At 39.9% G+C, this 22,619-nt stretch overlaps 1 protein-coding gene across 19 annotated transcripts in view; it reads left to right on the top strand.

The window, feature by feature from the left end:
• The window catches only part of PCDH15 (protocadherin related 15), a 633,377-nt gene that overhangs the window by 219,080 nt on the left and 391,678 nt on the right, over positions 1 to 22,619 (top strand). For 18 of the 19 annotated variants that reach the window (XM_083614042.1, XM_083614038.1, XM_083614050.1 and 15 more), the window contains 2 exons: positions 11,190 to 11,223; positions 21,757 to 21,821. The exons of the other annotated variant lie outside the window; for it this stretch is intronic. The gene's annotated coding sequence lies outside the window, so the exon portion shown is untranslated. The remainder of the gene's footprint in view (positions 1 to 11,189; positions 11,224 to 21,756; positions 21,822 to 22,619) is intronic. 19 annotated transcript variants of the gene reach the window in all.

Genomic DNA, 22,619 nt, shown 5'->3' with positions numbered 1-22,619 from the left:
TAGTTTTCATATCGTTTGGATATTCTTGTATTTTAAAATCCATGACAATTAGGTGCTGCTCTGAGCTCTGTTAAATTGGTTTTATTTTCTGCTACTAGTTTTCTGCTGTATTAGTTTTGATGGTTTTATCATCTTGTTTTAATTTTTATTGGATACTACCCAGAAAACCTATGTTGTCATAATATCATTGAAAGATAGAAAGACAGATAAATATGCTCAATAAAAGCGTATTTTAATTTACCATTTGCTATCTACAAATACACCTGAGCTATTCCCACCTTTGCTTCATAAAATTTATATATCAGTTGATTGTAGAAAAAAAAACTTCAAAGCTGGGTAAACATTTTCAGTTGGGTTGGTATTTGGACTTTTATGAAACACATTCTGATAGGTTTCACAACTTTTTCCTTGAGTAGCTCTATTACATAAGTTGGTTTCTTGTTTTTTTTTGCTTGAATGGCCATAAAGTTGCATTACTGATCTAATTTCATTCTACCATGTAATTGTTTTACTGAGTGATGTTCTGGGGTTACTTTAGAGTTCAGTTACTAAATTAAATCCATTTAGTTATTAATTACCATTATAATAGAATACAATTAATATAAAAATAAATGTTTTAAACTGTTACTACAATGAAGAACTACAAAATTTAATGGAGTAATATTAAGTCACAGAATAATGAGAACCAGCACTAATGGGAATGATTACAAATGTGAAGAACTGTTATGTCTAAACTAATCATAGAAGCTAGAATATATGATATTCTTTTGCTGAGTTTCTTTTGCAGAGTCTTGAATACTAAAAATTCCCATAACTTACATAATTGATCATGATTTCCCCACCCCTATTTGCATTTTGTTTCCTTTGCAATGAAGTGAATGTGTTAGAATAACATAATGACAATGTAATTTATGTAATTAATTATGTAAGTTACGTAAATTATGTAATTTAGCTACAGAAAGATAAATAGTGTAGTTGTGAAATTGACACATTGCTGCATGTAACAAACACAAGGTGAAATGCAAACAGTGCTTTCTTACATCCCTAAAAGTAACATATATAATTCTAAAAGTATCAGCTCTGTCCTTGCAAGATCATTTATCCCTGCAACAAAAGTATAAAATAACATTTTCTCTCTTTTAGGAGGTGGGATACTTTAAGTGAAATACACAAAACTCAATTTAAATACACCCCCAAATCCTGTGAACCAGTTTTAGCTTAAATGTTTGTTTCTGCAGTATGGACACTTTCAGAATCTGCTACTGTTAATCAGAGTGTCACAACTGTGATTGGATGCATATTGAACCTAGAAAGTAGGAGAGTCTCTAAGGTAATAGATTTTTAAAGGTAAAGGTAAAGGGACCCCTGACCATTAGGTCCAGTCGTGACCGACTCTGGGGTTGCGGCGCTCATCTCACTTTATTGGCCGAGGGAGCCGGCGTACAGCTTCCGGGTCATGTGGCCAGCATGACTAAGCCGCTTCTGGCAAACCAGAGCAGCGCACGGAAACACTATTTACCTTCCCGCTGGAGTGATACCTATTTATCTACTTGCACTTTGACGTGCTTTCGAACCGCCGACCTTCTGATCGGCAAGTCCTAGGCTCTGTGGTTTAACCCAGAGTGCCACCCACATCCAATAGATCTTTAGACACATGCAAAACTAGGGAACCCGTCAAAATTCACCCATACAGCCAAGACTGAATATTGCACAGGCACAGGCAGAATGAATTATGCCTGGGGTTGAGCAGCAGTTAGGTGTAAATAATGGCTTTTCAGACTGGAGACCTAAAAAACCAGCTGTGGGTCTAGAGATTAGCTGATTCAGCCCTTTGCAATAGCTGGGAAACTGCAGTATAGTTTTTACTTATCATGTTCCTTAGTGGATAATAAATTGGCATGGGGGTGGGAATTGTTTTGGTGCTTATTGTGATCAAATAATTATCTTAATACTTTTGGACCTTTGGTCAATAAGCTGATCTTCCTCACCCATCATTCCATTGCAGTTTTTACACTCAGCTATTGTGTTATGTAAAAATATATCCATGTAATACTGCTACTATGGAAACTTTATTATTATTATTATTTATTCATAAGGTTTATAGATGGACAAACGTTAGATAATATCATTGCAATCTACAACAATAAAAACGAAATTATAAAGACAGATGAAAACAGTATCCAAAAGAATATGATTCTGCCCATGAGTCAACTCATCCTTTTGGGAAAGCCTGTAGGTTTGTTTGTTTGTTTGTTTGTTTGTTTGTTTGTTTGTATCTAATGAAATGTGTTTTATATTGGAGCCTGGAACTTCAGTGGGTAGTGTGATCCCCAAGGCAAGTGCCATGAAATGCTCAAAGAACACATGTCAGGAAGCTAGACAAGAAGTTCATTATATAACCAACACAAGAAACTCCTGGCTCCACCCGAATACAGTGAGGTCCATTGCCACCTAGTGACTAAACTAGATGACACTGCCTCTTCAGTAGAGTTCCAATCAGCCACATTGATTGATTAAAAACCTTTGATTAACTAAAAAGTTGGCTTTTTGTTGAGCATTCACCACATGTATATGATTACTCACCAAGCGTTATTTAATTGGGTGGCAGCTCAAGTAAAATGAAATAGTAAAAGTGCTTTGCTTTAGGATTTTGGAACTTATGCCACAGTTTTATGGTTACAGGAATATATTTCAGTGGAGAGGGACAAAGAACACTTGGTTTCTTCTTAATCCTTCCTTTGAGCATGTAATTATCTGCTGCTGTTTACAGCATAGGGAAAGAAATGGTTAATTTCATGTCATATAGCAAAATACAGTGTCAGTTCATTCAAAATAGTTGTTTCTGTTTTTAAAGCAGAAAATTAGTCTGTCAATTTAACAAGCTGCAATCAGTTTTAATCTAGCAAAATCAAAGGCACAATCAAGAAAATTTACGCACTAATCTAGGGCAAAACACTTTTGGCTAGGAAGTCGTTGTTTACTTCAGTTGAAAATAATGTATAAATAAATATTTTGATGACTTAGACAAAATTATTCATCTTATTTTCAAAACTATAAAAAATCTAGAACATTTGTTGATGTTGAAATAGCTATATTTGCTGGGCTGAATATATCCTGACATCTATATCTACAAACACTTAAGTAAAGGTTTAGAAGAAGGCTAAACTCAGATATGGTGTGTATAATTTCAGATTAGTCTATAAAATCCAAATGTAGAAATATATCCAATAAGCAGTAAATTTTAATGTGCTTCGACAGTTCCTATTTTGTAATTTAATATTGATTGGTCATTAAATGAATGCTTAGGAAAAAAATTAATAGGCATGTAAGATATTAATGTACTTGTCAGCTACCATGGTTAATTCAATATTTCTTCAGTGATATATACATCATCTAGAGTCATAATGAGACATCAGTTTTGTTAGAGGTTTTTGGTCAGTTGCTACTGAACAGTTTTACAGTATATCAGCTGAGACATTTGCTGTGTTAAATGTTTTATGCATTGCTATCTAAGAGAGCCATCCAAGCTCCTTTTGACATACCTGGTGAGGTGGATTGGGTGAAGGAACCCCCCTGTCCAGATCTGATGTACCTCCAGCTGCAGAGTGAGAGACCCATGTAACAACTGTAGTGTAGAGCTTTCTTTTCCACCTGCTGAAAATGTAGGTGGTAATGCCACAAGTGGGATCACCATCACTAGGAGCCAGCAGAAATTGACTTTTCTAGGGCTGATTGTATCAGGCTCAGTAGGGCAGATGACTGCATTGGATCCCAAAAGAAAGCTGATCACTGTTCCAGTTTCAGTCTTGCACAGCAATCTGCCTGCTTCCACTTTCTGTCCCAGTTGCCATGCACTCCATTAAAACCCACTGGGCTTGCAGGCGGGTTGAGAGTAGGATTGCTCCCTAAAATTCCTACCCTTTGATAATGCACTACTCTCTTTTTCACATGACATAATACAATTTGTTGTTGTTGTTGTTGTTTAGTCGTTTAGTTGTGTCCGACTTTTCGTGACCCCATGGACCAGAGCACGCCAGGCACTCCTGTCTTTCACTGCCTCCCGCAGTTTGGTCAAACTCATGCTGGTAGCTTCGAGAACACTATCCAACCATCTCGTCCTCTGTCGTCCCCTTCTCCTTGTGCCCTCCATCTTTCCCAATATCAGGGTCTTTTCCAGGGAGTCTTCTCTTCTCATGAGGTGGCCAAAGTATTGGAGCCTCAGCTTCACGATCTGTCCTTCCAGTGAGCACTCAGGGCTGATTTCCTTCAGAATGGATAGCTTTGTTCTTCTTGCAGTCCATAGGACTCTCAAGAGTCTCCTCCAGCACCATAATTCAAAAGCATCAATTCTTCAGGGATGAGCCTTCTTTATGGCCCAGCTCTCACTTCCATACATCACTACTGGGAAAACCATAGCTTTAACTATACGGACCTTTGTTGGCAAAGTGATGTCTCTGTTTTTTAAGATGCTGTCTAGGTTTGTCATTGCTTTTCTCCCAAGAAGCAGGCGTCTTTTAATTTTGTGGCTGCTGTCACCATCTGCAGTGATCATGAAGCCCAAGAAAGTAAAATCTCTCACTGCCTCCATTTCTTGCCCTTCTATTTGCCAGGAGGTGATGGGACCAGTGGCCATGATCTTCGGTTTTTTGATGTTGAGCTTCAAACCGTATTTTGCGCTCTCCTCTTTCACCGTCATTAAAAGGTTCCTTAATTCCAATCTGATATATGTAACTTGACCAGTTATTTACTCATTTAGATGTTTTCTGCTTGACCTGCAAGCCAAAGTCCTTGGATAAAAATTGAATCAAGCAAGTGCAACGAGGGCAGAGGTGGACTTTGGGCTCTCAAAGTTTGGCAGTACCCTGTGTGACGCTAAAAGTTGGCATCCCCTGTCTCTTGCACTCTCTTCTACAGCATTGTTGTGGCACCCAATGTGGCCAAACCAGTCGCACTTCTCTAAAGCCGCCTCTGACACAGGGTTCAGCTTGCAGCTTGCATCTACTAAGAGAGCAAAATGCTCTATCATGGGAAGAACAATCTGCAACCATGCCTGCTATTCTAAACTTAATCAAAATCTTCCACTTTGATGGACTTGTGGGTTGGGGCTCTGTGACTAAACTCTACATCATGTACTTTCAGACATGATGAGCCTCCACTGTGCCCTGCTGCCCGGGCTTGATAAAGCTCCTTAGAAATGAAGAATGTGCAGCAAGTTACATGGTTTTACAAGTTTTACATGCACAAATATTCAGTTAAAAAAGTTTAAACCTAGCCACACTTGAAAAATGCAGGCTTTTCACAGGCTTTCCCATCGTTCAAAACAAAAGCATCTCAGAGGCATTGATGTTAAATTTCTTTAATAAAAGCAGGTTACATGCTGTCTTCAAAATTAAAACAAAGGCAAAAATACTGCCGCGTTTCCCACTTTCTTTGGTCTGTTTTATATTTCCTTGTCTTTGTCTCCTGAAACATGGTGTGCTTCACTTATGTGAATACATTTTATAGTTGGAGAGAGAACTTATATTACAGGGTTGTCAGTTCAAATTCTGAAAAATATATCAGGAGTAACAAATATAAGCATGCATGACTTTAGGGAAGAGAGTTTTTCCACAGTTTCTTTTTTCCATAGGGTGCCTTTCATTATAATGAAACTAATATTTTTATTACATCTCCTGTCTCTAGTATTGATGATACTAGAGTTAAACCTAAAAGGACTCTGAAGACGAATAGCTTGCTCCTGTGATATTGCACTCTACAACTGGAGCACATGGCACAGGGCTTCAGGCTTCCAAACTCTATAGACCAATGCTTAAAAACAGGAAAGCAATGCACACTAGAGTCTTTGAGACTAGAGCGATTCAGGAGAGGGCTCCCAGTAGCCAGTGTGGAGAGCTATTTAAACCTGCTATAGCTTACTCTCCCTTCCTATGGGTCCTTGCCCTAACACCCTGCGCCTAGCATGAAAGCCATTATCCATAAGAGTCCTGCTGGATAGGAACAAAGGTCCATTTAGGCCAGTATCTTATTCTCAGAGTGACAAATAATGTGCCCAAGGGAAGCTTGCAAGTAGACCCTGAGCACCACAGCAATCTCCCTAGCAATTGTGCTCCCTCTGAAACTGGAGGTGGTACACAGCTACCCCTTTTCTCTGAATTGAGCATCATATTGCAGTTGGGATAATTACCCAGTTATCTTTAATAGTACTGCCCTACTGAATGTTTGGTTTTAGGTTAAGCAACAACTTTTGCCTAATTTAGGGATATAATCCAATTGGACCCTTTCACTCACAAAGGGCTATTCATTCAGTGGATGCATCCAAGAACTGGAGAGTAGGAGGTGATATTTTTTACTGATGTCACCTTCTACTCCATTCTGTAGGGAGCCTCAAGTCTCTGGAGCTGATCTTCATGGTGTGCTGGGGAGACAGAGAACTGGCAAAAATGGCATCCCCTTCTCTGATCTGCTGGATCAGAAGCCCTCCTGTGAGGACAAGGGCACCCATTGCATTTCAACCAATATTTATAATGTATCCTGTGCTTTTCAAGGTGTTAAGTGTTTGCCAGTTTTAGGTGTCCTGGAAGAAAAAGGCTACTGTGGATTATCATTGTTAACTGGTTAAATTTCAAGCCCCACACCATCAGAAATGCATGCTCAGAAATTGACATTTACTTCAATTGTCTTGTTTTGACAATGCTGAAATTTGCTTAATTAGATTGACTTCACTTAATTCATTTAGCTAGTTTTCTGGAGTCAATGCAGCCTAAACAAATTAAGCAAAGTCTAATTAAACTATCTGAACCTAGATTCTTTTTTGTTCAACGTCTTCGGTATGTTTGTTGTTTTTGTTTGCTTCTGTTTTGTATTTTGCTGATTGCAGCTTGTTGCCGCACATGGCAGCAAGGAGAACCTGGCAACATACCAAATGTAAGAATATGCACAAATTGTTTGAGAAATCCAAACATATTGACTAGAAATAGCATATATTCAATGCAAACTGTCAAAATAATGAGAACATGTTCAAGAACAATTTGCCAGAATTAAGAAGTACTCCTTTATATCTCTAGTTAAAAATTCATAATTTTTGGATTTGGGCATTCTGGTTTGGGGAAATGTAATGTTTGTTTGTTTGTTTACTTATTCATATTCCACTGGTAGTAAATATGGCCTACTCTGAAATAGAAAATTTCATCCCGTCTCTGAGTGTGTTTTCCTCCATAGCTTGCTGAGAACAAGCTAGAACCTTAGTTTTGTTTGTGTAACAAGTCCTAGCTGCTATGCTGAGCTGTTGTTCACCAACAAATACAACTGTTGAAGTTATCCTCACTCCTGCTGCTTCCTGGTATTAGAGCAGGCTTTCCCTACACAGTGAGCATTCTTTCCAAACCCATGGGTTACCACACCACCCTTTCCTAAAGGAGCTCAGTGCAGTGTGCAAGGTTCTCTCTCCACCCTATTTTATATTCACACAAAAACCCCTGAGGTAAATTATGCCGAGTTTCACAGCAGAGTGGGGATTTTGACCTGGGCTAAACATTCCAAGTATTAAGGACTTTTGCTTGCTATTGTTAACAGTGAAGATACATTTTATATATTTTTATTTTCTACTGTGGGATAAAATATTTGGGAGAAAAATGTAAGTGAAATATTCAGTAAAACCAAAGCTAGGATGAAGTCTTATATAGTCCATTTTAGTAAAACTGAATTAACAGTTGCCTCCAAAGTGTATTCTATGCAGCCGTTCTGGGATGTGTGTGTGTGTGTGTGTGTGTGTGTGTGTGTGTATCTCAATATATATCAGCATTTAAGAAAAAGAAATACCGTATTTTTCGCCCTATAGGACGCACTTTTCCCCCTCCAAAAATGAAGGGGAAATGTGTGCGTTCTATGGGGCGAATGCAGGCTTTCGCTGAAGCCTGGAGAGTGAGAGGCGTCAGTGCGCACCGACCCCTCTTGCTCTCCAGGCTTCAGGAAGCTATCCGCAAGCCTTGCGCGCCTGGCGGGAGTTCCCCCGGGCGCGCAAGGCTTGCGGGCGGCAGCCTGCAGCGCGGAGCACAGGGCGCCCTCCGGAGGATGCCCCGTGCTTCGTGCAGGTGTCCGCAAGCCTTGCGCGCCCGGGGGAACTCCCCCCGGGCATGCAAGCCTTGCAGGCGGCAGCCTGCAGCTCAAAGCACGGGGCGCGCTGTGGAGCACGCCCTGTGCTTCAGGAAAATGTCCGCAAGCCTCGCGCGCCCGGCGGGAGGTCCCGTGGGTGTGCGAGACTTGGGGCGGCAGCCTGCAGCTCGAAGTACGGGGCACGCTGCGGAGCACGCCCCGTGCTTCGGGCAGATGTCCGCCAGCCTCGTGCACTCGGCGGGAGGTCCCGCCGGGCGCGCAAGGCTTGCAGGCAACAGCCTGTTCTGGGGGCTGGGGTCGGGGGAAGCTCGGGCTTCTCCTGCGCCAGCACCGCGCCTGGGGGAAAAATAATTTTTTTTCCTTTATTTCTCCCCCCAAAAAATCTAGGTGCATCCTATGGGGCGGTGCGTCCTATGGGGCGAAAAATACGGTACATTTTCCCCCTTGGTGCCTGTAACGGCTGAGTTGTTTGCTTTGGGTTTTTTTATCTTTCAAACTGATTGCCAGAAATGTCAACATCCTTCAGGAACAAAAACAGTTATTTCCCACAATTCATTTCCTGAGAGCTGGTCTACCATTTGGGAAGAGCCACTCAAGTAATCATACATTAGTAAGACTGATCACTTTGTTAGTCTATTTTGTTCTATATCTGTGTTTTGTCCATTTTTGTTTTTTGAAAAACGCAACTTATTTTATTGGTGTGGGGCTTGTTGCATCATTCTAGGTGAACAATCTGACAATGGGGGGCATAGGCTAAACCCAATCACAACGTCCTCCAGCTTACTCATTTCATGGTGTTAATAAGATATTGTATTTATGGTACTTATTTTAAGTAATTCTAATTCACCCTTAATTCAGGCTTGTGAACTACCCTGTGATCTAAAAAGTTCAAAAATTGAGTACAGTGCCTGCAAATATAGCTCATTTGAAAATGAATTTATACCTGAGCACAAAACCACACTGAACACAGTGTAAACAGAAAATCTGGAGTCTCCTGAGTGTCAGAGTTGACACTGCCATAAAAAGTAGTTTTAGTTGAAATGGCTGGTTAACCAATTATCACTAAGTGATTCTGTAGAGCAGTTTTCTCTTTGTTGCAATCGATGTGAAAGAATCTATATGATATTGTACCTGTAGCTTAATGACAGTAATGTTTGACTGAATGGATTGCATAATGCAATAAATGACTCCAGTGACTCCAATTAAAAGCCACGACTGTGACGGCCTTGTCATTTTGTTGGCAAGATAGGAGTAACAAATCAATTCATACCTACCTCACATGAGCATCAGAATTATTCAATTAATTTCAATGCACAAGCACTGAAAAGAATTGTGCAAATTCAGTCCAATCAGGACAGAACATTATCAAAATAAAGTCTCTGTTGCAATAACCTTCAAACTTCCCAGACCTGGGAACCAACTTTAACTGAAACAAGCACTGGGGACCCATTTCTCACATTATTTTAATCAAATGTTTAATCAAATCAAATGTTGTAGTTGAAGCGCACACTAGATCAGACCATGACCCATTAGTGGGTTGTGACCCACCAGGTGAAGACAAATGAGTTACCTTCTAAACAGCAAGAGGGGTACTAAGGTGGTATCTTGACATCATTGAATAGCTCTGTTTAGTGTTGTTCACTCTCATGTGACACCAGAACAAGAGGCAGAAACTTGGACAGTCAGTAGCAAGTGTGTCTGGAACTCTGTATGGTAGCATATATGTGCACATAGACTTCCTATGCGCTAAACACAATTCTTAATTGTGTGTACATTTGTTCTGTTGAGATCTTCTGCAAATGTGTGGCAGGAGAGCTGCATTCGATGAGCACATGTTGCAAGCAGGAATGCCTTTATTCTTTAAGAGTCATTTGAAAATGCTGCAGTGGTTCCATCCTTCCAACATCCCAAGACTTTGTCAATTATGTAACTACTGTTAATTTGTTTGGAGGGATTGTAATGTTTCTAATCATATTCTGTGGTAGTGTAAGAAGATTCCTGCTGGATCAGACTAAAGGCCCATCTAGTACCTCTGCTTATGTTCACCTCTGGTTACGTATCCTTCGAGATATGCATGCAGCAAACATGGAAGTATTTTTCCGGGTTTCGCCCCGTGTGCATGCACAGAAACACTAAACTGCGCCGTGCGCATGCACCTAAACGGCACCTCCAAATACACCCACCTCGGGATCCAAATGGAGCTCCAGAATGGATCCTGTGCACAACCAGAGGTACCACTGTATAGAATTTTGTTCAGTCAAGGATTCTCTTACCACATTTTGAAGTTAGTGATCATATAAAAGGCCACCCTTCTCGTAAGGTCCAGAGTCTAAAATACCCAACATGAACACTGTGGCCTTTGTGACGTCCTGGTTGAATGATGAAAACAGCTATTGCAGAGCACATATCACAAGCAGAACTCTTGCATCACTTCAGACACAATACTTTTCAGCGGAGATATTTCATACATGTGCATGCAAATGTGAATTAGTCTTGAATGCTATCAGGAATTAGCTGTATTATTGGCATACTCCAGGGTGTTTTTTGTAATGGGATGAAGGAAGAGACAAATTCAATCTGGATGTAAATTCTCTTTTTTAATATGACTAAACAATATTGAAGAAATGCAAATGTATGAACTGCAGATGTGAATACATTTTGTCCTAAGAGATTTGTAAGGAAGTAAAAGCCCTGAAGGGCTGAAACTGCTTCTGAGTTTTATGCATGTTGTGTATATCTTTGTGTCTGATGCATTAATCTTGCATTAGTTGTCTGGATCCTTAATTGACAAATGCTTGCTTAGAATATGCAGACTGTCTGAAGGAATGCCTCGAGCATCATCTCCATATTATTTATCTTATTAAAGCATCCACTATGTGGGTGTAAAATATCTTCCAAGACATTATATTTATTTATTTATTTATTTTGCAAACCAATTCTGGCCCTAGGAGACAGAGTAAAACTTTACTGTAATAAACTGTAAACAGCGGTAGTAATAAGCAGATTTATATATATTTTAGCTATTACATAAAAATGTAAACAAAAGACTTAAAAACACATGTATTTCTTGTTTTCAGGCCATCAGAGCTCTGGTGAAGAAATGCAAATAAGGTACAGTTTATTTTCTTTTAATATAAAAATGCTATAGGCAAAGTTAAATTTTACAATATGTTTTCCCAATTCCCCCAAATTAATCATTTTATGGGTTTTTTAACGGCACAGTGTAGAAATAACTATTGTATGCTCATTGTACCTCATTTTCTGGGCTGATTCCTGCACTGTCCCTAATGGTCTATTTTCTATACATGTTTGACCTTTATATGTCACATTTTTATTTAAGTGGCATGTATGTAGATTCGAGGGATTTGTAAGGATTGTGGTACAGATGAATGCTGAATATGAATCTTTAGATGAATGATAAAACCTACATTATTTAAACACACAGCTTTTCATTGCGGTGGAGTGCAGGGAAGTTCAGGTCCTGAAAGGTTTTTAAAAATTCGGTGAGTGAAATGGATATGGGTACCTCAAGGAGAACTTCAGTTCAGTGTTCTTAATTCTACCTGTTTAGTTACTTTGGCTGTGTCTACACATAACACTAAGCCAAACCATGACTTAGTATGAATGTGTGTACCCCCAAGGAGGATATCCCAGCTTTCCCCCCTCCTTTCTGTTTCCAGAGGCAGATAGGTCTGCCACTGCAGCTCCTCTTACTGTGGAACAGTAGCTGACCCATTAGTGGTTAAACTCTCTCTTCCTTAATCATGAGCTATACCCAAAGTTTGGCTTAGCTGCCACACTGCATTGAGAAAAATGAGTGCTAGCTCTTCAGGGAGCCAACACATTCATGTGTTCCCAATAAGCTATAGTTTGTGTTACTGTGTTGTGCAAAGCAGGACACCGAAGGTTGTTTTTCAATGGGAATGGATTTTGCAGCTATCTGAAATGTCCAAAGTTGTATGAATAAAGCACCTGCAATGGTAAATAAGTGGTCTAAGCACAGAATAACTCCTACTTGCTCCAGTGAATCAAGTTTAAGCCTCTCTAGTCACCCTGTGAGTAGGCTAGGCTAAAAGAAAGTGGCTGGCCCAAGGCTACCCAGAGCATTGGCTAAGAATGCTGGTGAAAGAGCCATTTTTGTGAAAGAGTATTTTTCTATAATATTTGTTTAGTTAGTTAGTTAGTTAATTAGTTAGTTAGTTAGTTAGTTAGTTAGTTAGTTAGTTAGTTTTACTGCCCTTCATCCAAAGATATCAGAGCGGTTCACAGCATAAAAATACAAAAGAAAAACACAAAATACATAATAAAAGCAAGAACAAACAAAACCAATAATCCCCTCTCCCATAATTTATGTTGATGAACAAGAAAGCAAATCTGTGAGACAACTTAGACATTTTGCACCACACAAACGTTGGTATTAGACACAGTTTACACTAAAGAAAAGCAGTGCCTTGTACTAGCCATGTTGGATTCACCACTGTAGTCCACGCTTTGATAACTCCAAGGCTGGATTACTGCAGTGTGAGACTGCCTTTGGGCCTGGTTCGGAAACTCCAGCCGATGCAGAACGTGGCAGCCAGACTGCTGATCGCCGACAATATTTGACACCGTTATTAAAACATCTATACTGGCTTTCCATTTACTACTGAGCCATGTTTGAGGTCCTATTTTAATTTACAAAGCCCCGAAGAAGTTAGGTCCAGGGTGTCTTAGGTTGCCTAAAGCCTTGTATCCCAGCTTGATCACTGAGATTGTCTGCAGGCGTGTTGTTAGTCATTTTCTCAGTTGGTTAGGCTCATTTATCTGCAACAAGACAACAAGCCTTTAGTGACATTGGCATGTCTTGTGGAATTCTCTGCCAATAAAGAATCAGCAGGTGCCTCCTGCTTCAACCTTTAAACACCTGCTGAAAATGCTTCCAATCCATCAGGTTTATACAAGCAATTAAGAATACACCAAATTAAGAATACATGTTTTTAACTGAGCTCTGATTTTAAATATTTGGATGGTTTTTTTTATCATATGTATAACTCTGGTAAACCACTCTTTCCTTTGGATGAAGTGATTGCTAGATACTTTGTAATATTTGAGTTTATTTACGAGCATACAAATTGGCCACAGATTGAAGCAGACAGCTTAATCATGGCAGTCCAACTTTTCATACTAAGTGGGCCACAAGAATACTTTGACATGGAACCTGCAGGCCACACACTTGTTGTGTGGGAGCAGGGAAGAAGGCAAAAAATTGATGCCCCTTACCCCCTGCCCTTGTGCAGCCTTCCAAAGCCAGCTAAGTGAAGGACCAGGCTTGGGAAGGAGGCATGAAGCTCTGGCAGGGTCCTAGAGTCCTTCCACTTCCTTCCCTAAGCTGGGAAAGCACTAACTAGGCTCTGGGAATGAGGAAGGAGGCATCTGGGACCCTGTCAGAGCCCTCACGCTTCCTTCCCAAATCCCAGTGTTAAGTTGTGGGTGAACATATCAGACGACACAGCGATTCTTCAAACAGCTCTTGTTTATTCACAGGCCAGAACAGAACTGAACTGAACTGAAGGGTTCAGCCAGCCTGCTTATATAGAGCTCCACTAGAATGCAACAGTAACCATTTTCTGTAACTATCCAATCACTGAACGTCACTTTCAATCCCTTATTTGCATATGTGGACCTGAACTATCTACAGTATCCCCCTGCTGGCCCAGGGTGAGAACTTCAGTATATAACACCCATTTGGGGAAGGAAGCACAAGGGCTGCTGTGGGTGGTCAGATGTTGCTGAGGGCCGCCAAAAAGGCATCAAGGGCTGCATGTGGCCCTCGGGCTGTGTGCTGAACTGCTCTGGCTTAAACACACCAATAGCAAAATCCACTACCCCAGATCTGCTTTCCAGAGAGTCAGCTGCAAAAATACAGGGTGTGTGTCCTACTTCCAACAGAAGAATAACATAGTTAAGATTGTTCTGTTATGCAGTCTTGCCTTTTGCCCAATCAGCCAGTTATATTATCCTTTCCCCATTCCATCAGAAAGCTCATGCTTTCTGGGCAATGGTAACGCTAGGATTCTCTGAGCCTCTCTCTTGTTGTAAAGGCTGCATCAGGGAATCACACTGTTTGCTTCTGCCCTTAAGATGACATCACTGATCATAACATGGCAAGGGGGGCAGTGTCAATGCTACAAGCGGTTTCTGCACAGAGTGATGGATGCACTCAGCATGGTTATTAAATTTCTCTTAATGCCCCATTATTTGGAAATCACTGTTTGGAATGGGCTTGGCTATAGGAAATCTCAGCTCACTTCTCCAGTTCACTAGGAAGCATATTGGATGGCCTTGAGCTAGTCACTACCCCTTAGCTTAACCAGCTCACAGAATGGGTAGGAGACTAAGATGTGACTCTGACTTCACTGAAGGATAAATGGACTTTGAATGCAAGAAATAAAAAAGGTTGAAGGAAGAGATAAAAAGAGGCAGCTAAAGCCAATACCAAATGCTGTGTCCTTTAAAGATTAGCACTTTTAAACAACACTTTCTAAAAATCAATTTAACAACAACACAGACAATGCATTATTCAAACCCATAAACAAACACACTTATAAGTCCATTGCATTTGGCAGGGAAGCCTTTATGTAAACTTTACTAAGTGGGAATTAAAGTAATCCAGTCTGTGGGGTATTTTAAAGTTTAGTGCCATGACTTCAGTAAATGCTTCACCCTTTGGTTCTCATACCTCTTTAAGAAATAACTTGTTCTATTCTGCTTTAATTTGAACAATTGTTTCCTTTCCCATTTTTAATTTTATTCTCACTGTAGAATGCAGAGGACGTCAGAGACTTATCTCTCCTTCATAAATGGTCATAGCTCAAACTATTAGTGCAGGAGAAAAGTGTGGAATTATATAAAAAAAATCCACTTTAAGACAAAAAAAGATTAATCCCATAAGCTGTTCAATCAAGTATTAATGAAATATTTCCATTATTTCCAAATGAGTTCATTTTAACCACATATTTCAGAGGTTCTTGGCAATCTCTTGCCTTGTTCCGTTGGTTTAATGCCAACATTGCTGACATAGGGATGCCAGAAAGAAGACAGAAAAGCTGGATGTGATAATGACATAATGCACCCTTTCCTGACATAGAATCATAGAATTGTGGGAATCATAGAGTGGGAAGAGACCACAAGAGTCATCTAGTCCAACCCCTTGCAGTACAGGAATCTTTTTGCTCAATGTGGGGCTTGAACCCTTGACTCTGAGATTAAGAGTCTCATGCTCTACCAACTGAGCTATCAGTCCAAGTCCTAGATGTTGTCTGCTCAGCATATGAAACGTACATATATTCACATACTTCACTATTATTTCACTGGAAGGATCTAATTTGCAGGCACCTCTATTTGACTGCTCCCACATGTAAAAAATATTGTGCTTGCTTAAATACCAACAAGCATACAAAACACATGTGAATCAAGAGCTATACTAGACTAGATCCCACTGAGTTAAAGAAAGAGGTGAAACAACACAGCCTACCAAACAACCTATCAGAAGAACAATTTATTTTGCAATCACTTTTTTAAATAAAATAAAAATTTATGTACTAATAGAAAACTCAAATGCTATATAGTGAAAGGGGGGTACTGTGAAACAAGAGGGAGGTACCAGCATGTACCACAAAAAAATATCCAATGAAGACTTTGCATTCTCAGTAGCCACAAAATGAAGGATTCCTTAGATAGGGATTGCCTATTAGTTCAACCTGCACAGATTGTGCATTGTTTATATTAGCAATCTTCATGAACCCTCTATCTGCCATTACTTTCTGCCATTGTTTTCACTCATCCTTAGATAACTTCTATATTTTTTTTTATTTCATAGAAAGAGTGATTTGTTCCTACAAGTTACATTGCTTCGATGCCGACTTTTAATTTAGCAGACTTCAAATTGCATTTAAGAAAACGTAAAAGAGGCAGTGACACACTGCTTCGCAAATGTGTTAGGAGGACATAATATTTTAGAACGATCAGAGCACTGTTTATTTAGAGACCTCTTTGCTCTCTTAAACAGGTTGTTTAAGGAATGTTACTGTGCATTTATATGTGTTACTCCAGGCACAAGGAAGCTATAATAGGTGTTAAGATGACACCAATATGCTGTATTAAAAAGCAGAGAGAGAAATCAGCTCACATCTGGGCAGTGTGAAATCATTTGCTGCTTTGGCTTCCTATTACAGTCATAGAATTAGAAGGGACCTTGAAGGTCATTTAGTCCAGCACCCTACAATGCAGGAATCTCAACCAAAGCATCCCTGACAGATGGCCATCCAACCTCTGCTTAAAAACCTCCAAGGAAGGAGACGCCACCACCTTCCAAGGGAGTCCATTCCACTGTCTAATAGCTCTTCCCATCAGAAAGTTCTTACTGAAATTTAGTTGGAATCTGCTTTCATGGAACTTGAATCCATTGATTCTGGTCTTAGCCTCAGGAGCAGGAGAAAACAAGCTTGCTCCATCTTCCATGTGACAGCCTTTTAGATATTCAAAGATGGCTATCAAATCTCCTCTCAGTTTTCTCTTTACCAGGCTAAACATACCCATTTCCCTCAACCATTCCTCATACATCCTGGTTTCCAAAAACCTTGATCATCTCAGTCGTCTTCCTGTGCACATGTTCCAGTTTGTTAATATCCTTCTTAAATTGTGGTGCCCAGAAGTGGGCACAGTACTCCAGGTCTGAACTGACCAAGGTAGAATAAAATATTACTTCCCATGACCCGAACACTACAGTGGTACCTCAGGTTACAAACTTAATTTGTTCCGGAGGTCCGTTCTTAACCCCAAACCATTCTTAACCTGAGGCACGCTTTCACTAATGGGGCTTCCTGCTGCTGCTGTGCTACCGGCGCACAATTTCCGTTCTCATCCTAGGGCAAAGTTCGCAACCTGAGGTACTACTTCCGGGTTAGCGGAGTTTATAACCCGAAGCGTTTGTAACCGGAGGTACCACTGTAGCTTTGTTGATGCAGCCTAGAATAGCATTAGCTTGTTTTGTTTTGTTAAACTGCTGCATCATACTGTTGACTCATGTTAAGCTTGTGGTCTATTAAGACCCCTAGATCCTTTTCACATCTACCACTGGCAAGTGTTTCTTACATCTATCATATTTTTAGTCCAAATAGCATTTTTATATTAATATCAATCAGGTTAATGTACAGTCGTACCTTGGATCCTGAACACCATGGTACTCGAACGTTTTGGCACCCAAACGCCGTAAACCCAGAAGTAAGTGTTCCAGTTTGTGAACATTCTGTGGAACCTGAACGTCCAGTGGGGCTTCCATGGCTTCTGATAGGCTGCAGGACCTTCCTGCAGCCAATCAGAAGTCACGGTTTGGTTTCTGAATGTTTTGGAAGTCAAATGGACTTCTGGAATGTATTCCATTCGACTTCCAAGGTACGGCTTTACATCCATTATGATCATCTCAAGACAGACAAAGCTGATGCAACCGTACACAACCAGGAGCCTTCCTGTATGGGGGCAAGGAATAGGAAAATATTGTCTATTGTGGAGCTTGTTTAGGGAGGAAATTATGGTGTAGAAGGCAGTCCTATTATTTGAGTCCTTTCATCAAATCATGTTTTCCAAATGCCAACCTTCCTTAAAATGGCATATTATCCAGATAATTATATTGATTCTGGAACAACTGAGATCATTACAGGCTCTGAGGTTTAGCAGATTTACATCAAGGAAGAATAATGTCAGAATAGGAATTTGTTTTGATCATTTTGTTTTAAAGTGAGAATAATTAAAATAGCAAGTCATGCTCTAATTCCCTTGTCTTAAATTGCACTCTCTGAAATTGTTTAATTTTTTTATATGAGCATAGCTGCTCCTTGTCTATTCTTGATCACCGTTGTTAATGAGAATAAAAGATCAAGAGCATGAACTGTGTATTGTTTCACGTGAGCATTTTCCCAAACAAGCTAGCTTAAATATGTTTGAGTGTTCTCATTAGCTTCCTGATAATGATGGTAGCCTTATGGATACTTCCAGAGTGCTGGTGATTGCACATCATTTTTTTTAAACTCTGTGTTGATCTTGTGACTTTCACCCAGCATGGGGAAAACAAAATAAAAATTCAACTGCTGGAGCCGTTCTTCCTGCTGTGATTATTTTAGAAGGAAGAACTGAATCCATGTTGAAGTTTACATTTTCATGGCTCTAATATTATTTCATCTGAATGCTGCAACCTCAACCTCTTTGAGAATGTTGGCTATTCAAGTGGTTTAATGTGCTATTTGAATATAAACAAACTTGATGATAATGATGATGGGAAGCACTTACAATTTATTTCAGTTGGATTTGCTTCGAACTAAAAAAAAAAAAGAATTACTGTGTAATATTTGGAGAATAGCTCCAGTTTCAAAATGTAGGATGCAAGGTGTTCTCATTAACCAACATCTAGCACCTTTGCCGGTGCCTTAGGTTTTGTTCTGTGTGGGATTTCATACCACAGTACTTCCCGGCCCTACCTGGAGATTCCAGGGATTGAACCTGAGATCCTTTGATTCAGTAGGCCCTGGGGCAGAACATTATACGGTTGGGGTGCCATGATAATGAATGCCATATGTCACACCCACTTCATTGCTAAGATGGAGAAGGAACTCATGAAGATCTTTATGAATGCATGGAAAGATTCATATTGGAACAGGTGGTAGAGTAGCATCCTTTACCGACTAAGCAGATCACAAACTTCTGCTCCATTTTCTCTTTTTGATACAGCTCCAGAATCCTTTGCTTTCAGAACTCTGCATTTAACATGCAATGAGTGTAAGAGCTCTTAACACTCTGCACAATTAGCCTGTAAAAATTATTTTCACAGAGTAGCATCTTATGTGCCAGGTCCCTGGGACTGGATTCCGTTTTTTTTCAGGAGGTGAGAATAAGGACTCTGAATAAGAAAGGACATTGCATGTAGCTCCACACCCAGAAGCATGTCCCCAAGAGAAGCCCAATGGTTACTAGGGCACTTCTGCCCCAAATATGTTGCATTGTCATCTTGTGACTTGGAATGCAACAAGGGACTCCCTTGCTGTGCTGGAGTAAAAGATTGCTGGAGCAGCTACACTTTACAAGTAATTGGAGACACCTTTTTCCCCCCTTAGTAAAGGCAGACCTTACAACTTAGCTAGAACTACTGATTCCAAATGAGGCTCACCCTAAAGCTGACTGTTGCTGAAGCGGTATTAGGGCATTTTCCTGCTGACCCCTACATAAGGACTTGCCTCATAAGGGCCAGCCCTGTCATGATCTGAGGCTAGCCTGTTGGCTCAGACACTAGATTGGTGGGGTGGTGAATTGTGCCCCCTCCCCACCTGCTCACTGCTGCCTCCACTGAATATTTGCCCTGAAACCATTTGCCACTTGTGTTCATCCCCTGGCTACTTACCTACCCAATACTGCAGGCTGCCCTAGCTACAAGGATGCTGGCTCCCTGTGGAGCAATGTGAACAAAACCTGTGTTATCCAGGTACACATGAAAGGATTGGTGTTGTCATCTTAGGAGTTGCCCTGGGCATCTGGTTAGTCATGGTTAGATAAAAAAAAAAAGTTGAGCTCCATGTACTATTGGTCTAATGTGGCATGACATTACTCATGTTCACTTTAAGACATTAAAAAGGCCTAAGGGTTTAGGATTAAAAAGTGGATTCCCCCGCCACCCACCTTATAAATTTTGAAACTCCTCACAGTTTCAGAATGTAATTGCCATGGTGTCTTGGAAGCTGCTGTATGATAAATACAAGACCTTGTGGAGTGAGTTAGTTGTTTTTAAGATCTAGGCCATGGTAGATAAAATCATTTGTTAGCATTTTGCAGCCTCCCTATATAATTTGCATTCATTATGGTCCCTAGAGAATTGCAGATCCTCAAAAAAGGATACCTTTCAAAAGTAATGTGTTTATGTTTACATAGGCCATGTATATAACATTTCACAAAGTAACATAAATACAGAAGACAGCTTCCCCCTCCCTGCAAGAGATGGAAGCCTGCAATATAATAATGACTGGGGGTGGGGTGGCATTTATGTGCAAATGCAGTTAGATGCCCTTAGGCTATGTTTTGTTTGGGGGGTATTTCAAATTTCCAAAGAGGAAAATAACTTAGATGTCATTGAGTGTCTTCAGTAATTTCCATACAGATGCTTCTTTTAAAATTGTTTTCTGCATCCATAAGAGTATGGAACATATGATATTGATGTGGTGCAAGAAAAGATTGGGGAGAAATCAAATTAGAAATGATACACATACCATTGGGAAATATGCAATCAGTAAAGCTTTGCACGTAAAACTATGATGTAATATTTTATTTGCATCTGCACTCAGAATGAATGAAAGTGTCTTTTTATGTTCTATTCTGTTTTAAAGAATAAAAAGAACTTTTTTCCACTAGTTTCAGGATGATTTGCCTCAGAATATGTGAAATGATGCCCAAAGAAGAAAAATTAAAGCAGCACACACACACATTTGTTTTCTTCATTTTATAATAAATTTTGTGTTTTTTCCAGTGAAAACTATAATAGGCCATATTCTTTGTAATCAAATTATCCTTTCTCTGAAATACAGCCCAGTTCTATTTATACCTACTCAGAAATAGGTAACAGTGATGTTCTCTTGAGTGAGCCTTGACAGGAACTTTGAGGACTCATTAAAGCCTGCCACAAAGAAAGAAAGACAAGTTTCAAATGCCCTCTAATTTTTCTCCAACATAGACTGAAACCTTATCTAGAGAAGAATCCATAGTTTTGCACCTGTAGAATTTCCCCTATAACCCATACAGGTTTAATGTAGTTCAGTAGCTCTATTAGTCTGCCCTCAGCAGGGATAGTCAAAGACACCCTGTAGGTCTTCATGGAGGAAGATAACCTCCTCCCCACTCTAGGCTTTCGGCTGTAAAGCATCCTTTTCATAGGGATTTATGAAGCCTCAGATTGGTTGGGGAATATTATCTAATCTTTTCCAATTCTTTTTTTGGGGGAAGAACTCAACTCAAGTTATTTCCAGGTTAAGTTGAGGGTTCCTTTTGAAGCTTAACCATTTGTACTCAGAAGTGTTCCTTTAATTTAATAGGATTATTTATTCCTAAGTAACTGACGCTGGTGTTGGGAAAGATTGAGGGCACAAGGAGAAGGGGACGACACAGGACGAGATGGTTGGACAGTGTTCTCGAAGCTACCAGCATGAGTTAGACCAAACTCTGGGAGGCAGTGGAAGACAAGAGTGCCTGGCGTGCTCTGGTCCATGGGGTCATGAAGAGTTGGACATGACTAAACGACTAAACAACAACTGTGCATAGTATTGCAGCCTTAATCTACCCAAAAGGGGAATGATGTTACTCGCATGGAAGCCTTCATCTACTTAGTCTACAGCATGTATTGTTATTAGATAATGAACTTATCTTATTAGTGCAACTCGAAAGTATGTGCCTAAGTAATATTGTAACCAGTTCAGACTAGGATTTAATGATCAGCAAAGATCCTATAGAGGCTACACATTAACTTGGGGGGAGGGGATGCAGCCTAATCCTTTGCAGAAATATTTCACTATCTGTTGATGGGAATAATTTTTGTATAGTTTCATTTATCTCTTTTTGCTTTTCCCCCTCCAGAATGCATCCAGTTGCAATGAAACAACATACTCTTCTGGGAAATGAAGTGACCCTAAAGAGTTCAGGTACATTTCTTTTCTTACCAAAAACACATAATTCAAAAACAAAACCAATGTTTGCTACATAAAACATAACCTGAAATGCAGGTATCATACAATTTGTTTGTTTGTTTGTTTGTTTTTAAATATTTATATTTTATTGAAAATTTTCGGTATAGAAATGCAGTGAAGGGAATGAATAGGATATCCAAAAGCAAAACCAGTGCTTAAAACTATAATACAATATATATTATTATAATACAATATTTGTATATTGGGTATATAAGTAATACAGATATTTTGATATTGCATATTGGTTCAATAGCAGTATCCATCCTATAGAAGCAGTAAAAATGTGTGTGTGCCTATAAGTAAGTTCATGATGTAATTGATTGCATGCTCAGACACCATGAGCCCACCACCCCACACTGTGTATGAGATTGAATGACCACTTGTGACAAAATCCCTTTTGGTTCAAATTATGTCACAACTTTATTGATTAGAGATCTAAGGGGTTTGGCTTAGGCATTGGATATAACCTGTATCAGCTCGTCTCCTGCTGGTTGATTCACTGAAAGGTTGAGCCAGTGGTGGGGAGTCCTTTGACACATCAAATAGGTACCACCCCACCAAGATCACCTTTTGGAGAACTGCTATGGCCCTAGTCCCCATCCTCCAGGATCCCTATAACAGGATGCCCTTGTATCTTGTATAAGTATTTTGGCAAGTGTCTTCATATTGTGATATGTCTTTCGTCCATTCCATCATGTCCTCTTGTGTTCAGCCAATTAATATGAACCTACATTTTGAGGATGAATGTTCAGC

This window comes from Podarcis filfolensis (assembly GCF_964270895.1).
Source record: "Podarcis filfolensis genome assembly, chromosome: 5".
NCBI lineage: Eukaryota > Metazoa > Chordata > Lepidosauria > Squamata > Lacertidae > Podarcis > Podarcis filfolensis.
Note: the sequence above shows the minus strand (reverse complement) of the source record. Positions and strands in the feature narration are given on the sequence as shown.